Genomic DNA, 18081 nt, shown 5'->3' on the forward strand with positions numbered 1-18081 from the left:
GAATGCTGGCCAATAGGGAGAACAAGGGATGTTGAACAATGTGTTAAAGCAGAAATGAAGTGGGATCAAAGTGGAAGAAATTGATAAATTTGAGGGATGATAAAATGCTGCTGTGTGAGAGGAAGAATGCATTTAAGAAAGGGATAGTGCAGGGGTGGGCAATCTACGGCCCACAGGCCGGAACTTATCTGGCCAGCAACCCAATGCTTTCACCCGTTTACCTTCAGAAGCTCCAACATACACCATTTGCCACACTAAACTGTCAGCCTTTGTCATTGGTGGCCCCAGGGACATTCATACATTGTTCATTACATACTTCAAGCAGAGGAAACCAAGCAGGGAAAACTTAAATTACATAATTTCTGTGTTTCAGTATTTATTTCATTTATGGTAGCACCATGCAGCCCGCCGTTCAACCACTGACACACCATCTGGCTCACACATGGTAAAAGATTGCCTGCCCCGGGATAGTAATATGTACGGCTGACAGGAAGCCCAAATCATGGAAAAACCCTAAAGCTGAATGTGAATAGGTCAATGGTAGAAAGAAGCAAGAGAGGAAAAGGCAGGATAAAACCATTGTTAAATAAGTGAACGTCATGATAAAAAAAGGTTTTGGGCCTGTATGATATGCCACTCTGTTCATCCATAATGATGAAGAAGATTGGTGGCCCCCACCCCACAGCACCATCAGACTTGCCGCACTATCAGGATATTCCAGCTGTTGTGGCCCCACTTCCCAGGGAGTGGGAATTGTTGCGTCAGCACCCAGGTCCTGTCCAATCCTTAGCATTGAAGAATTAGTGAAAACGCAGTCCCAGGAAAGGAGATGGACTAAGCCAGTGGGAGGGATGGAAGATATCCAAGAGGGAGAGGTCTCAGAGGATCAGCAGGGTCCAGTTGAACATTATTTCTCTTTACGAACTGTAGCCAACCCACATGCAGGAGCTGTCGGCCAAAACGAGACAATGCAAGTCAATACTCCTTGGAAATCCCAAAAAATGTTCGTTATCACCAACCAAGCCCCAGATACGAAAAAGGAATCAGTGGCTTTTTGTGAATACATACATCGGACTCACAATATTTATGGGGCTTCCCCACAAGATCTCTTTAACCTATGCGAGTCTATTCTTACTACAGATGAGACAGAAAAATGGAAAAATGGTAAATGGTATGCAAGGACCAGATCAGAACCCTACTAATTCCTGAGCTGATTTAGAGCAAGTACACAATGAGGGTGGTCAGACTCATGTTGTTATTGAAGCATTAACAACAGTGTTACACCAGCAGGTAAACATGTTTCGCGCATTGATGTAGCCTAAATCTTGAGAACAGGCATCCAATTTTTGGGACAGGTTTACCTCATGTTATAGCACTTAAGCAGGAGATGAATCTTTTAACCGAGAGCAGCAATCAGGCCAATTTAATGCCATCAATGTTTGCCCCTAAAGGTGGCTAATATGATAAAAACAAATAATATAGATTGGTCTGAAAACACCAAAGATGGTATGTGTCGACCAATTATAGCATTTGGCCCCCATCAGGGTCAGACGGGCACAGGACAGGGTAGGAATGTTGTAAAACATGAGTTTACCATGAAGAAGGCCTCGAGAGATTAGGATTGAGGCCAGTCCCCAGATTGGCTATATCCACTCAGGGAAGGGGATATGCCATACAATTCGGTTCAATGAAAAATTACTCCTGTGGAGCGAGGACACCTTTTGCAGACCAGATCTCAACCTCCAATTAGTTACTCGCATTACTCCTCCATGCCATTGTCCCAGCACTATCTCGATGACAGTCAAGGAATGTTTCCAGTGTGGACAATAAGAAGGAGGATTGCCCATGGAACTTTCAGTATCCCCCCAACCCAGAGCTCGCAGGGATCACAAGTACCTTAAAAACCTCAAGACACAGCAAACCCTTATCATCATGGAAAACCCTTTTCAGTGACTAGGTCCAGATCACATTCCCTTCCCTAACCATGGCCCATGATGAAGTTATGGCACACTTTCAGGGGCAGGATTAGTCGCTTCAATTTCTGATTGATATGGCAGCTATGTTATCGACCCTGGATTAGGAGCTGTGGTTAGACTGAACCTTGTGCTCTCTGGTGATAGTGTGCTTCTGGCAGGATTAGATAACCTACCCCACCTGGTGGAAGTACAGTTAGATCATAATATATGTAAAATCCTTTCTACAGTAATGGCTAACCAATACAATTTGGCAGGACATGATCTTTTGTGTCAACTTCAGTGCATGGACGATAATCTGGTTATAAAAACAATTTTTAAACTTCCCTTTCCCACAATGGCGGTCTGCCGACCTACAACCACACATCCCATCACTCCCTAATCCACAGGTTACCCTCTGCTGTGATCCCACGGGAGCTAATCATGAATTTGAGGAATACTATGCCCAATATGAGGGGACTCCACAGAAATAACAGGAATAAGGGAAAGGTACTAATAGCAGCGGTGGATCCACTTTTGTGGAAACAAATGACCCTTGTAGTCCCCCATGTCACTCTCCAGGTATGCATGGCTACCATACTATTGGAAAAGGTGTCATTATTTAACTTACCTTGCCGCAGCGATGCATTTTGAGAATATTACCGACCATCCTTTGGTATGGGATAGAGTAAAAGAGCCATCTCTGAAACTGAGCGGTTCTCTACAATTCTCTTTCCAAATTATGGTGCGGCTAAATCTGTTCAGGATCTGATTAACATGGCCAGTTCCCTAGAGAAGCTTTCCAACACTACCGCAAGGATTGAAGAAAATACGCAGGCCCAGATTCGTGAATTCACTGCGGAGGTAGTGGCTATACAAACCGTGGCTCTGCAGAATCGAATGGCCCTTGATCTGTTGTTGGCAGAAAAGGGTGGAACATGTGCAGTGGTACGCCAGGAATGCTGCATCTACATCCCTGATGCCTCTGAGAATATCACCCATTTGAGGAACCACATATGAGCATGAATACGCAACGTGCAGAAAACAGGAACAGTTTCATATTTATAGCACCATCTTGGTGGCCTTTTAAAGGATGGTGGATGATATTCATTCAGGATCTGTGTGTCCTCGTATTTATTTTATTAGTTCTGTTGATCTTGCACCTCTTTTGTAAGATCCAATTATGTTTAAAGACCAAACAAGTTATCATAGAATGATAAAAGGAGGGAATGATAGATCATAGCACAGATTGTATAGATTTGCTTTATTTCCTTCTTTTCTTTCTATAAATTTCAGCAGCAAGAAAAGAATTAAAAAGAATATTTTTATGGGGATAAAAAGAAATTGTTTTCTTTTAGTAGCGTGGTTGTTGTGCTGTTCTTGAAACTCGTGCTAGCTGTTTTGCTGAAGTCTGCAGCTTACGGGTCATGTGAATCGTCACAAGCAGGCTGTACAACGGGAAGCTAAACCATATTAAAAAGGCTTGTGCCCACCTGCCTGTGGGCTTTCTTGCAGAAAGACCCTGTTTGTAGGTTACAGCAGGTCTTCCTGTGTAATGGACCGCCCGCTTTGCAAAGCTCATAAAGTTGTGCTGTACTCACATCATTTGTCATACATTTGGTTATATTTAATCGAAGTTAACACCTCCTGTGACATGTATTTCAACACACGACCCTCAATAAACTCGATAACAGATGCTGGTCAGTTGTATTCATCTTTGAGGACTCGGTTGGGTGCTTGTACCTGCAGTCATGAGTGAAGGAACATTTCCAGATGACAAGTAGAATCGCATCACACCACTGAAACCACTCAAACACCTTCAAACTGGGGCAAGGAGCAGGCGCAAAATTAATTTAAATTTCTTCCTGCTACTGTGTGAAGCTGTGAAATTTCCTGATCAGTTTGCCACATAATCTTACAGGTGTATCTACCCTACAAGAATAGGCATGCTGAGGCAAGGCTTGCCCGTCACATGCAGAAAAGGCAATGCCCAGGCTGTTATGGGTCAAAGGCCTCCCTGGTCACTACACAGCTCACACCAAAGTTCAGGTGCACACACGTCCTGTCCGGCGAGAGATGGAGCAGTCAAGTGAACAGGGCGGGAAATCGAGGGATCAAGGTAACAGTTGTTTGGGAGTTGAGGCAATCAGTCAAGGAGATTAAGTCTTTGTGACACAAATGTGCTGGAGACACACAGCATCTATGATTAGTCCACAAACTTTCCTGTTTAAGTCTTTGTGAGATCTATATTAGCAATTTGGACTTGAAGTTAAGTATTAAGATTCAGAATCTTAGCCTTTGCAGTGCTGTTAAGATTCTCCAGCAATATTTCTCACATCCTACAGCAGAATATTGCACAGATTCACATTGGACTCCATCATTAATAGCCATAAATCATGCTCCACATAACAGACTGTTACTCAACTCGACCTGAAGTCATCCAAATATTTTGGAATGTCACGCCCCTTAGCGACAGGTGAAATAACATGCTATCAATTTATAATTTGGCCTTTTGCCACTGAAAGATGTGTGCTAATTAACACAGCGCTCAGAACATACTCTCCCAACAGCACATAACACTGAACCTTTGCATGTGACATTTACTTCAGGTATGATGCTGCCGAGTCATAGCAGCAGTAATATAATTATTCAGCAATTAGCAAATACTTTTTTTTGGGACCAGCTACCTTTGAGTAACTGCTTCAATTTCAGGAAACAATTTGTGAGAAGAACAAGGAAACAAGCCCATTGCTGCCCATCACTATTGACCTTCATGAAATTTGAAAACTTGCTCATTGGGTCAGAAGAATCTAACTTTATTTACCGATATAAAATAAATAAAACAGAATGACAATCCATGTCTTTTAAATAGAGGACAGCTCTTCTGAATACAAATGAGACAAATCAGATGGATTAAGAACAAATATTCCAAATAAAAAAGTGAAACAGAATATTACTTCAAACCCACAACCGCCACGCCACCAGGCCAAATAATTACATAGTAATTACGTAGCTGATTTAATCTCCAGAACGGAGGAAGAAACTAGATTTATGACTTTTTTTTCTTTAGGAACATCTGTTGGAAAAGAGAGATTAAGTTCCTGCAGACAAAACGACAATTCTTGCTGTCTGCTTTTAAAGTTTAATGTCTCATAAATGGTTTATTATGCTTTATATTGTTGCAAAGTAATGGAAGTGGTATATTTTATAGCTGCACCAACTTACACTGGCAGTAACTGTGGAAACGTCATTATCTAAGCAAAATTAAAAATTCCAGCTTTCTTAGAGGATCTTTAGAACTCAGGAATTTCAGTTCCAAACTTTAGATCAACGTGGTAAGGAAAATTCTATCCAGTACCAGTTTAACAAAGCAATTTGCTCTACAGCCATAGTAATGAGTCAAGTGATGCGCAAGCAAACCAATCTATACAGAAGCAGGAATTAAGAAGGAATTTTCTGTTTCTTACTTGAGTTTAAATACAGGTAGTCCCCAACTTCCAACCTATGCACATTACATCCACCCCCACATATGACCAAAATGGAAAAAAATCTTCATTAAAACTTCTGTACAAGTCCATATTTTGTATTAAAAGTACTGTATACAGCGGTCCCTGCTCCCAGCAGCAGCCCCTTTCCCGGCGGCAGCCCGAGGTCCCCATTCCCCGTATCAATCCGAGGTCCCCGTTCCTTGTCGACAGTCCGAGATCCCAATACCCCGTTGGCAGCCCGAGGTCCCCGTTTCCCACAGAAGCCAGAGGTCCACATTCCCTGACTTATGACCAACCTGAGTTGCAACCAATCCTTCACTCCCCATTACAGTCGTAAGTCAGGGACTATCTGTATATATTAAAGGAAGAATGTGGATTGTTTATTTTACCATATTATTTTAAAGGATAATATTTGTCTATTTTCAATGCATTTTTATTTTAATGGATTTTTCTCAAATAGTGCATATTTATCAAGCAGGATTTTTAAAAATTAGACATACAACACTGTAACAAGCCAATTAGGCCCATGAGTCCATGCCGCCCAAATTACACCCTGTTAACCTACACCCCCGGTACATTTTTGAAGTATGGGAGGAAACCGGAGCCCCTGGAGAAAACCCATGCAGACACAGGGAGAATGTACAAATTCCTTACAGACAGCGTGGGATTCAAACCTCGGCCCGGTTCTGATCGTTGGTGCTGTAGAGGTGTTGCATTAACCGCTACTCCAATTGTGCTGCCCTCAAGCAGGGAATACTTTAGCATAGTAAACTTACTGGATTAGCAACCAAAGACCTAAAATATGATCTGGAGATGAGATTGAATACCACCATGGCAGCTACAGAATTTATATTCAAGTATTTAAACACATTTGGAATGAAAAGCTATTATCGATGATGTAACTACCAGAATCCATTCAGATCTATAACGCCTTCAAGGAAGGAAATCTATTATTCTTACCCAGTCTGGGTTATTTATAATACCGGTACCGCTAAGATTGCTAATTCTTCACTGCTCTCTGAAAGGGCCAAGGAAGTCACACCCCACAAGGAATAGTTAAAAGGCAGGAAACTGTGACCTTTCCAGCGACTTCCACATCCAGTCAAAAAGCGAAAAACATTATCGATTGGGAACTGGAGAGTCCTTACCCGTGCACTCGTATTGTCCGACATGTGGTGGTGCAGCTAGTAGAGCTGTTGAGTGAAAACATCAGTGACCCATTTTCATACCCACTCTTTGGTGCGGTCGGTGTGGAGTTTGCACGCTCTCCCACATCTCAAAGGGATGTAGATTAATTGGACACTGTCCCTACTGTAGGTGAATGGCAGAATCTGGGATTGAGGGGAATGGGAGTTCTAAACGAGTGGTATGGATTCTTGTGTTCTGGATTTTAAAAAAAGCACACAATAATTCCCACCCTTTTATTGTGCTAAATATATTCTTAGTATGACACCAAAGCCAGCTCACTCAAATATTTATGAAATTAGTGTTGGGAAGGCATTTACTGAGTGTCATGCACTAAAACCAGACCAACAGGATTATAGTGAGGTAAATGCACCTCCCCACAACTTACTGCACGCCAATCAGGGTAAGTCCACCCTCCCCCATGATAGCCAGATAATAACACACATTATAGTCCCTGGTGGAGGAACAAAGTAATGGAAAGGGAGATAGATGAGGAAGACGACCTGATTGGGGTGGGTTGTGATGGGCAGGCCACTTCGGGAAGAAGCGCCAACACTCTCACAAGTATTAGAAACTCCCATGGTAGCAGTGAATTTCATGTCCTCACAGGATACAACTGTAAGCTATAAGGTACTAAAATATTTGCAATGAACCAAATCTGTAAATGATGCTCACTAACGTCAGGAACAATTTTCCAATGGGCATGAGTTCACCTCGAAATAATCACTCATAGATGGAACATGAAAATTCATGGCTATAGATCCAATTTCTAGGCTCCAGTCCAGCAATCTAAAGGCTGCTGAAGAACTAAGAATAGCAGCTCATTCAGGGCATGGCCAGGAACAAATAGCAACTGAGAGTGATCAGCAAGAGAATGAACAGAGAAAGCACAACTCTGCCTTGAAGAATCTATGGAGGATCCCTCAGGATACTTGCTAGACATGAGCCAAGGATGCCAAACCTAAAATACATCAGCTGTGATTCAAATGGCAGAGCAAACTTGATGGGCCTAATGGCTGAATTCTGCTCCTGTCTCTTATGAGATCTTATAGACCTGAGATACATACTTTTCCAATTTTTCTGACAGCTAATTGTCAACACTCAGCTTTTGATTGATGAGATTGCTTTGTTGGCTAGGATACATGCTTAGCTAATCTCCAACTGTATGCATCCCTCTGTGAACTCCATGCCAACTATACCACTGAGTCAGAAGGCAATTGATCCTTGAGGATTATGCAGCACAGAACTCCACAGCTCCAATTCAGAGCTCCAGTTCCTATTTACACACCATCACGCCTTGATACAGTTCGCTACCATGCCTTCTAAATCCTGTTGATCCTTCAGTGAAAAGTCAGTGTTACATGAGGCCACCTGATATGATACTCGATATGTTTTACTCAATACTCAATTTTGGGCTTCAGCCTCATGTCCAGTACTTCAGTTTAACATGGTGACTGATGAGCAAGGCCCCCTTAGAAAGTTAACAGCAGAGCAGATAGAAATACACAAAAGTGTTGGAGAAACTCAGCAAGTCATGCAGCATCCATAGGAGGCAAAGATATATGACGAAGGTTTCAGGCTTGAACCCTTTGTCAAGGTTAGAAAAAAACCCAGTCTGGTGCCTGAATAAAATGGCTAGGCGAGGAGGGAAGAAGAAGCAGGGGAGGAGCACAGGTCAACAACCAGGAAGCCATGTGGACATAGATAGGAGGGCAGGGAGGAAAGGTGAGAACTGATTGGGGGATGGGGTGGCTCTGAGAATGTAGAACTGAAGGAAAGGAGATAAAGGGATAGGGAAAGAGAGAGAGAGAGAGACAGAGCTAGAGGAAAGGATGCCTGGGGTGTGGGAGGGAGAGGGGGGTTGCTAACGGTAACTGGACATTAATGTTAATACCATCTTGCTGGAGTGTGTCCAGACAGAATATGTAGTGTTGTTCCTCCAATGTGGGTAGTCTCAGTCTGGGAATGTGGTAGGAAAATGGAACTGGTTGCCACTGGGAGATCTCTGCTGTTATAGCGGAGAGAGCAAAGTTGTTCAATTAAGCGATTTCCCACCTGCAAATTTGAAGAACATCACCCCTGATGTTGGACACCCTCCTACAAGAGGACTTCTCTGGCTATAGTTAGGCACTCCCCCCCTATCTCTCCCTTTCCCTATATCTGCGTTGTTCTAACCCTTTCTTCTCTCCTCCCCCTACCTTTTCATACAGGTACCTGCCTGCATTTTGCTCATACCGCGACAAGGGGCTCAGGTCTGAAATGTTGGTTATATAGCTTTGCCTTCTAAAGACGCTGCAGGCCCTGAGTTTCTCCAGCACTTTTTTGTATCAACTACAATCACCTCATCTGCAGACTTTCTTGCTTCACTCCAGCAGAGCATTTGTGCCAACATACAGTACCATGGTTTGAATGAGTGCGCTCAGGATTCATGCACAACCTGATAAAAGCTCCAACAGACACAAAAACATGCTGCAACATTAGCAAGGATATAGTTAAGTGAATTCAGAACTATGATAAAAAAAAACGTAACAGCATCAAAGGACTGATAAATGCCAACAATTTGCTGACTTCTGGCAATTTCCTTGGGCTCTCCACCTTTCTTCGAATTTTGTTTTGTGAAGGATGATCGAGATATCAGAGGCAAGTTTACTACATTCCAATTTAACTCTTGCCAGCTACGCAAATTGTACATTATAATTAGTGCTTGGAATTTTCTGCTTCAGTTTGTAGTTTGGATAATAATGATCTGAACTATAATAATGGCAAAATTAGATATTTTCAGTTATTAAAAAAATTCAAAAGACCCTGATTTCTCTAAAGCGTAGCTGAATCCAAACAAATATTACATTTTAAATTTGAACAAATATGCAGTATGGTAGAAGGCCATTTCGGCCCACGAGTCCGTGCCAGTCAATTACACCCAATTAATCTACAACCCCCGGTAGGTTTCAAATGGTGGGAGGAAAACAGAGCCCCCGGGGAGAATGTACAAATTCCTTACAGGATTCAAACCCCAGTCCCGATCACTGGCGCTAACCACTACACCAACCTTGCCGCCCCAATAGGTATCAATAACATTGATAGAGAATTGTATGCTTTATGTCACTTCGTTGACAAAATTCCTAATTTTCTTTTTAACAAAGTGGCAGCAACGGATAAGCAAGAAATAAGATAAATTTAGCTTATTTCCATCCCCACCCACCTACCCATCCACTGAGCATATACTTTTCCTCCCATTACCTCCACTGTTGAATCACTGACAAGCATGTCCTGTGGGCTGGTGGGATTGGTCAGTGCTCTGAATCGCATTTGGAAGCTCAAATGAAGTTTGATGATGTAATGCACTAACAACCCTTTTAATTATTTTTAGGGCTGAAGGATCTTGTTAGCACTAACACAGAAATAGCAATGGAAAATTCACTGGACAATGGCAAATTCAATATGATAGTTTTTATTAAACCATTAATAACATAAAATTTCTTACTTAAAGTCTTGAAGGTCTTAAATTTTCAGTTCAAGAATAATTATAAAATGTTTTTAAACATTATATTTTCAGGCCTCTTTACTCACAAATATTTTCCACATGAAGAATCTGCCCTCTTCTCAAAGAAACAGAGAAGGTGTCTATTTTCTTCCACAATTAATTCACAAACCAGATAAGGGTTAAATGAAGTGGCCAAACACAAAAATAGACCCCGTAGAATTCTGTCCTCTTTTCCAAAGAAACAGCAAATTGGTCTTCATTAATTCAATAGCCACTAGCCCCTTTCACACTTGCGAACCACTAAATTGGCCATCAGTATTCTGGGATAGGAATGGGGGTTTGGCTTTTCACACTTGACTACTCCTAACTGGGACACTTTCACACTTGCAAGGAGTCATCCCCGAGATTAGGATTGTTCTAACTTCTACCGGTCATGATGCATCGAGCAATGGTGGACCGGCCCTAAATCCTGATCAATTATCTTATATTCGAACAAAATGAATCATGCCTAATTATAACATAATCAAGCTTTATCTACAGCACAGTATGGGCCCTTCAGCCCCTGTTGTTGTGCTGACCTATATTAACCTTTGTAAGGGACCATGGGAAAGTACTATCAATAAATAGCAATAGTGCACAATTTATAAAGACCGTGGGGATAAAAAGCAAGGGCGGACCTGCCCTCCCAGAATGCTGTGTGGCAGAGAAAGGGCTGTATGCCCGGCTACATGCACAGAGCATTCATGGAGGGGTTTCTCTGCCACACAGCATTCTGGGAAGTCAGGTCCACCCTTGCTTTTTTCCCCACAGTCTTTCTAAATTGTGCACTATAGCACTATTAACATTTCCACGCTGTTTAAAAATTGTCCACTATTGCTATTTATTTCCTCTCTCTCTCCGCTGCGACTTTCCCACAGTAAAGTTTATACCTTCATTTTAATCTTTTCTTTGTTCACATTCCTGCACTCATGCAAAAACTTGGATCATTTCAATCCCGCAATATAATTACCCCTTTCACACTTGCCTGATTGTAACGCTGGCATCTGCAGACACCGAGGATTGTACTGGGGTTGAGACCGTCAATCAATAGTGTGAGATGACATCATCTGACACCGGCGTTCTGTAAGCTCCAAGATTAAATGTTCCAAAACTGAACTCAAAATGTCTGTATTCAGTAATATATTTATCCAAGTCACGTGACAGTTACATCATTGACAAGGTGAGTCCCAATTCTTGGAAACCACATGACCATCAGTTTTATTTCCACCCAAATTCTGTTCCTTTTTCAAAACCATTCCATATCCATAACAACCTCTGACCTCATCTCTGTTCAAGAGGCTTAAGTGGCTTTTATTAAAAACAGATGGCTTCCTCGGCAATTCTTCAATAATTAAGACCCACTTGAAATCCATTAGCTCTATCTGTCCAAGACTCTGAGAATGAACACTCTTCTCAGAAAACAATGGTTTAATCATTGCAAAATTAAACTCCAGTTCAATCATTATCATTATGGTCAATGTAAACAATGCTTAATCCTATAGCAGTGCAAACATATATTTCAAAATATTGCAAAGCTAATATAAGAAACAATAATTACTTTCGAAGAGCAGAATAATTCTTTTGAGTGTTTCTTGAATTTCTCAGATATATTTCTCGATATATAAACATTTCTTAGATAATATAAGCCACTGAATTTTCCACACCAGCACAATCATCCTTTTTAATGATCCAGCTGCATTTTAAGCACAGGTTTATGACATGTCTTTTAGTTTGTCAAATGCTTCTTGACAAATGGCCATCCAAATAAATTCTTCATTCTTCTTTAGAATATTAGTAAAGTGAAGAGCATTGTCAACAAAGCTTTCACAAAACTTCCCATGTCATCCAACCATTCCCAAAAATCTTCCAATAATTTTCCTACCCATGGGCATAGGAAATTCAAAAATTGTCTGAATTTTAACCTCAACATGGTCCAATTTTCCTTGGCCAACAACATAACCAACTCACTTAAGCATGACAAAATTCAATCTTAGCTAAATTAACATTAAAACTGGCTTTCCAAAATTTACCTCTTACAAGAGTCTTGGGTGTTGTCACATCTTCTCTGGAGTTTTAACTTTATTTACCTTAGATGATATCTCATTGTGCCCAGAAAATCTTGCTCAAAGATAATTAGATATTGTTGAGAATAGAACTATCACTTCATCTCCTGGTTCAAAACTACTCTGCCTTGCTTTTCTGTCATTCCAGACTTCCATTTTATCTTTAGTCACCTTTAAATTCTCCTTACAATTTTTTCCCCAGTGATCTTTAAACTTTGAAACATAATTCAACAATTTCACCTCATTAACCTACTGTTCTTTTAACAACAATAAAGGTCCTCTAACCTCCTGTCTGCTGGCATGGAGTTTTTGTGGGCAATAAACAAATAAGAATAATTTTAAAATTTTGTCTTTTAATTGCTCTCTTTTTAATCCACTAAAACAAGAAAAATCCTGATGATAAATGGTCTTATTGTAATCTGAACAAGAGAGCTTCACAGTCATAGCTACTACTAATCAAGAAGTATATTTATGTTTACTGAAATGTGCCGTGGAAGACTGAATAAAGCGCTTAGAAGTAACCTCTAAAGGGTTAAACATGGAGGTGACATCTTTAAGAACAGCTCACCTTTTCAACATTGTGCTGTTCAAAAGACAGATTGATGGTTGACAAAGCACGTCAAGGAAAATGTTAAATCAAAGACAATAAGTGAAAAAGGTCGGAAGTGTTTGTAATAGAATACTGGACATTCTACCAAAGAACCAGCAGCAAGTGAATCAAAAGTTAATAAGGGAGAAAACTCATTCTGAAAGAAAAATGGCAAGTAATATCAAAACATAGAGCAAGGACTATGTTGGGAAAACTTAGGTAGCCAAGATCAGTATAGGGAGTGAAACACGAAAGTCCACAGATGCTGTGATTATAATAAATACATACTGAGATGCCGGAGGAACTCAGCCAGTCTTCCAGTATCCATAGGAAACAAAGACGTTTCGGACCTGAGCCCTTCTTCAAGGAAGAAGCAGAATGAGCCAGAAGCAGGAAATCTCAGAATTCAGACAGTGCTGGCTGGGGGAGGGATCCAGACCAACAAAAGGTGCTAATTGGATGTGATAAGGAAGAGGTAAGAATTCATCATGTTTATGCAAAAGGAGACAGAGCTGGGGGAAGGTGATGGGGGAAGAAGTAAGGGAGAGGGGATTTTAAAGAAAGTCAGAGAAGTTGATATTAATGCCATCTGGTTGGAGGGTATCCAGTCAGAAGTTGAGGGAGTGCAGGCCATTACTGCCTAAAAAGCGAGGGAAAATATCATAGATGGCTGTGATTATTCACTACCCGATGAGCCACCTATTTTCTATCCCTGCTTTGACAAGGAGAACCCAACAAGAATCCCTGAAAAAGTTGAGGACCCTGTGATATCTGTCTCAGAGGCCAACGTCACAACATCATTCAAAAGGGTGAACCCTCTGGTCGTGCCCAGAATTAACATGGTCTGGACCCACTGCAATTCACCTATTGTCACAATCGCTCCACATCAGACACAATATTGGATCTCCTCTCAGCTCTGGAACACTTCGAAAACAGCAAACCATACAATTGGCTGCTCTTCATCGACTACAGCTCAGCCTTCAACACCATTATTCCCTCAGTGTTGGTCAAGAAGCTCCAAACCTTGGGCCTCTGCACCTCCCTATGCAACTGGATCCTTGACTTCCTCATTAGAAGGCCACAGTCAGTACAAATTGGAAGCAACGTCTCCTCCTCACTGACGATCAACACAGTCACACCCCAAGGAATCGTGCTTAGCCCACTGTTCTTCTCATTATACACCCATGACTGTGTGGCCAGGAACAATTCCAATGCCATCTCCAAATTTGCCAATGATGCATGGTTTTCGGCAGAATGACAAATGGCAATGAGGACGTGTACAGGAGGGAGATAGATCAGCTCGTTGAGTGGTGTCACGTCAACAACCTTGCACTCAATGTTGGCAAAACCAAGGAGATGATTGTAGACTTCAGGAGGAAGTCAAGAGAACATGACCCAGTCCTCATCGAGGGTTCAGTAGTAGAGGGTCAAGAACTTCAAATTCCTAGGCGTCAACTCTCTGATGATCTGTCCTGGAGCCTCCACGTTGATGCAATCACAAAGAAGGCTCACCAGCGGCTATACTTGGTGAGGTGTTTGAGGAGATTTGGTGTGTCATCGAAGACTCTCGAAAACATCTACAAGTGTACCTTGGAGAGCATTCTGGCTGGTTGCATCACTGTCTGGTATGGAGGTGCCAAAGCTGAGGATAAGAAAAAGTTCCAGGCACTAGGGCACTAGACCACTCCATAAAGGACATCTACATGAAGCAGTGTCTTAAAAAAGCAGCCTCTATCCTCAAAGTTCCCCACCACCCAGGCCGTGCCCTCTTCACTCTGCTACCATCGGGAAAAAGGTACAGGAGCCTAAAGACAAGCATTCAGCCGCTCCAAGGACAGCTTCTTCCCCACTGCCATCAGATTCCTGAATATTCAATGAACCACAAACACTGCCTGACTTTGACTTTTTCTGCATTAGTTTTATTTATTGTTACAAGGTGGTTTATATGAATGTTTGCACCGTGATGCTGCCGCAAAACGATGAATTTTGTAATTTGTTCACGACAATAAATTCCAATCCTTTTCCTCCAATTTGCAAGTGGTCTTAGTCTCACAGTGTATGAGACTATGGATAAACGTGTCAGCAAGGGAATGGGACAATTAATATGGGTGGCTACTGGGAGCACCATGCTATTGTAGAAGACAGAGCAGAGGGGTAGGTACCAAGCAGGCGATTGGTAGGGAGGAAGGAGTGGACAAAGGAGGCTATGCGGGTGAGCACCAAGTTGATGGTGGTAGAGGGAAAGTCATGTTATTTGAAGGAGAAGCATGGAAGTCTACATCCTGGGTGGAGATGCAACTGAGATGGAGGAATTGAAAGAACGGACAAGCTGTAGTCAAGGAAGCTGTGGGAGTTGATGGGTTTGTAGATGTCCGTCAAGAGTTTGTCTTCTGAGATGGAGACAGAAAGATCGGATTGCTAGAGATGGGCCAAGTGAATTTGACGTCGGGGTGGAAGTTGGCAGCCTAATGGATGAAGTCAACGAGCTCTTCATGGGTGCATGAGGCAGTACCAAAGTAGTCATCAGTGTAGTGGAAGAAGAGTCGAAGGCCTTGCCTGTGCAGGCTTGTAGCATGGATTGCTCCATGTAGCCAACAAAAAGGTAGTCTTAGCTGAGACCCATGCGAGTACCCCTTTAATCTGAAAAAAATGGAATAAGTCAAAGGAGAAATTATTGAGGGTAAGGATATTCTGCCAGCCGGAGGAAGGTGGTCGAGGGGGTCTGGTTAGGTCTATTGTCCAGAAAGAAACAAATGGGTTTGAGGTCTTCGGTATGGGGATGGAGATGTATAGAGATTGGATATCCATGGCAAATATGAGGCGATCGAGGTAAGCAGAGACCAATTCAGTGGAGCAAGAGCATGCGGATACGATGGGACAATTGGGTTTGTGGGTATTGGGTAGGAGGAAGAAACGGGCGGTACAGGGTTGGGGAACAATAAGGTTGGAGGTCATGCCAGGGTGGTGACCAGAAGTGATGAGTTGGGAGATGGTGTGTGATACAGTGGTTTGATGAGTTTTGGTGGGGTCCTGTTAGAGGGGTAAGTAAGAGGAGGTGTCTGAGAGTTGTCGTCTGGCTTCAGCCAGATAGAGGTCAGTGTGCCAGACCACAACACCACTACCCTTGTCTGCAGGTTCGACGGTGAGATTCAGATTGGTGCGGAGAGAGTGGTGATCCGAGAGGGTGAAATTGGAATGAGGAGGAGAGTAGTGGTCGATGTGGTTGATGTCACGGCAGCAGTTGGAAATATGAATGTTCAGAGCAGGCAGAAATGTCCAGGAGGAGGAAGGAGGTTTAAAGTGGGAGAAGGAATCTGTCGTGGGGCATGGAGAATCCTGTCTGTGGAAGTAGGCGTGGAGACGGAGTCAACAGAAGAAGAGTGCAGCAACATGGCGTGCGCGAAACTCGTTAAGGTGTGGGCGAAGGAGGACGAAGGTGAGGCCTCTACTGAGAACAGAGCATTCAGTCTCTGAGAGGGGAAGGTTGGAGGGGGATGGTGAAAAGCAAGCAGAGGCTAGGGGGAGGTTCAATGGGGTGGAGGGTGTCAGGGAGGGGAGGAGGATGGGGTGGATCAGGAGGTAGGACCCTAGAGAGCGACATTATGGAATTAATAACAGGAAATCATAGAATGTTAGGTAAATTAAATAAAGTATTTGTATCAGTGACCACAGTGGAGAAACCTGCAAACTTTTTCATTTGAGGGTAGTCTGTATCTGGAGGAAGCTGGGGACAATCACAATGTTCAAACGACATTTGGACAGATATATGGATAGGGAGGGTTTAAAAGGATATGGATCTCTTGTGAGCAAATAGGACTCACTGAGAATGCCAACTTGGTCAGCATAAATTACTCCATGAATCATTGAGGTCCCAAGAAGATGGCAGCAAAATAGAAGTAATCCATTGTTTAAGGGAAGAAACAAAAATTGTTAACTATTGACCCGTTAGCTTAACATCTGTTGTTGGCAAGATGCAAAAGTCAATAATCAAGAAAGAAATAACTGATCATTCAGAGATTTTTTAAGAGATTATTTTACTCATCAAATCAAGTCGACATAGTTTTATGAAAGGTGGTTCATGTTTGAAAAATTTTCCAGTGTCACCTATGATGTAACAAGCAAAGACAATATATAGATATAGTGGACTTGGATTTTCATGAGGCAGCTGACAAATTGCCATATAAAAGACATTCACCAGGAGCGTTACTTAAATACTGGCAACATTGTTGAATATGAAATTCACTGCAGCGTTGGTTAAATAGGGATCAAAGAATTATGGAGGATCCCTACCATCTATTGCACAGTATCTTTGACCTACTGCTATTTGGAACAAGGTACAGGAGCATCAAACTGCTAGGCTGGGAAATAGCTTCTTCCTACAGGCTGTGAGAATGAAGTTTCCTGTAACCTTGGGTCTCTGAAATGAAATGAGTAAATTATTCCAGTATACAGATTTATTTTATAGCATGCGTTTATGAATATATGTAATTATTATGTGCTGTGTGAGAAATGTAGTATAGACTGTATGTAAGTGCGCACATCGTAGTCCAGAGAAATGCTGACAATCTGGTTGTAGATGTACAGTTAGATGGTAATAAATGTGAACTTGACAAGGCTGGTGCACTCAGTGTATTTGGGAAAATGTGTTGGCATGGGCTGATGATTGATTACTGCATTAAGAATCAGTGCAGATAGGATCTTCCACAAGTTGGAAGGATGTAAGTAGTGGAGTGGTAATTGGCCCACATTTATTTACTATTTATATTAATGAATTGGAAGAGAGAGCAGAGTGCAACGTATCCAAGTGTGATAATGAACTGAAAATAATGATTAGGATACATGTGACTCCCCACCCCTTGTTACTCCAGTTTACATCATGAAAATTTTCCTTACGGAATTCACAAATCACTCTCCAAAAATATGAGATATTCACTCCTGTGGATTTTTTTTGGAGGGGAGGGAATAACTAAATAAGCACAAAATATGAAAGAAAAAACATTTTTATTCAAGTAGTTATTCAATACCGTGGGGCAATAAGATTTGGATATAACATTAATTGGGTTGGCAGTCAGAGACATGTCCCTCCTTTTCCATGTCCTCTCCAGTCTGAGCATGTGAACACATCTCTGAGTGCAGCACTGTTCTGCTCTTCATCTGTGATGTATCTTTGATGCGCAGCATATGGGAGCCATGGCTTGTTTGTACATTGGCTCTGGAGAGTAATTCTTAGCTTTTACTCCACTAAGTCACCACATTAACAGCCTGAACTCCATCACTACCG

The sequence above is a fragment of the Narcine bancroftii genome, chromosome 12, assembly GCF_036971445.1.
Source record: "Narcine bancroftii isolate sNarBan1 chromosome 12, sNarBan1.hap1, whole genome shotgun sequence".
NCBI classification, from domain to species: domain Eukaryota; kingdom Metazoa; phylum Chordata; class Chondrichthyes; order Torpediniformes; family Narcinidae; genus Narcine; species Narcine bancroftii.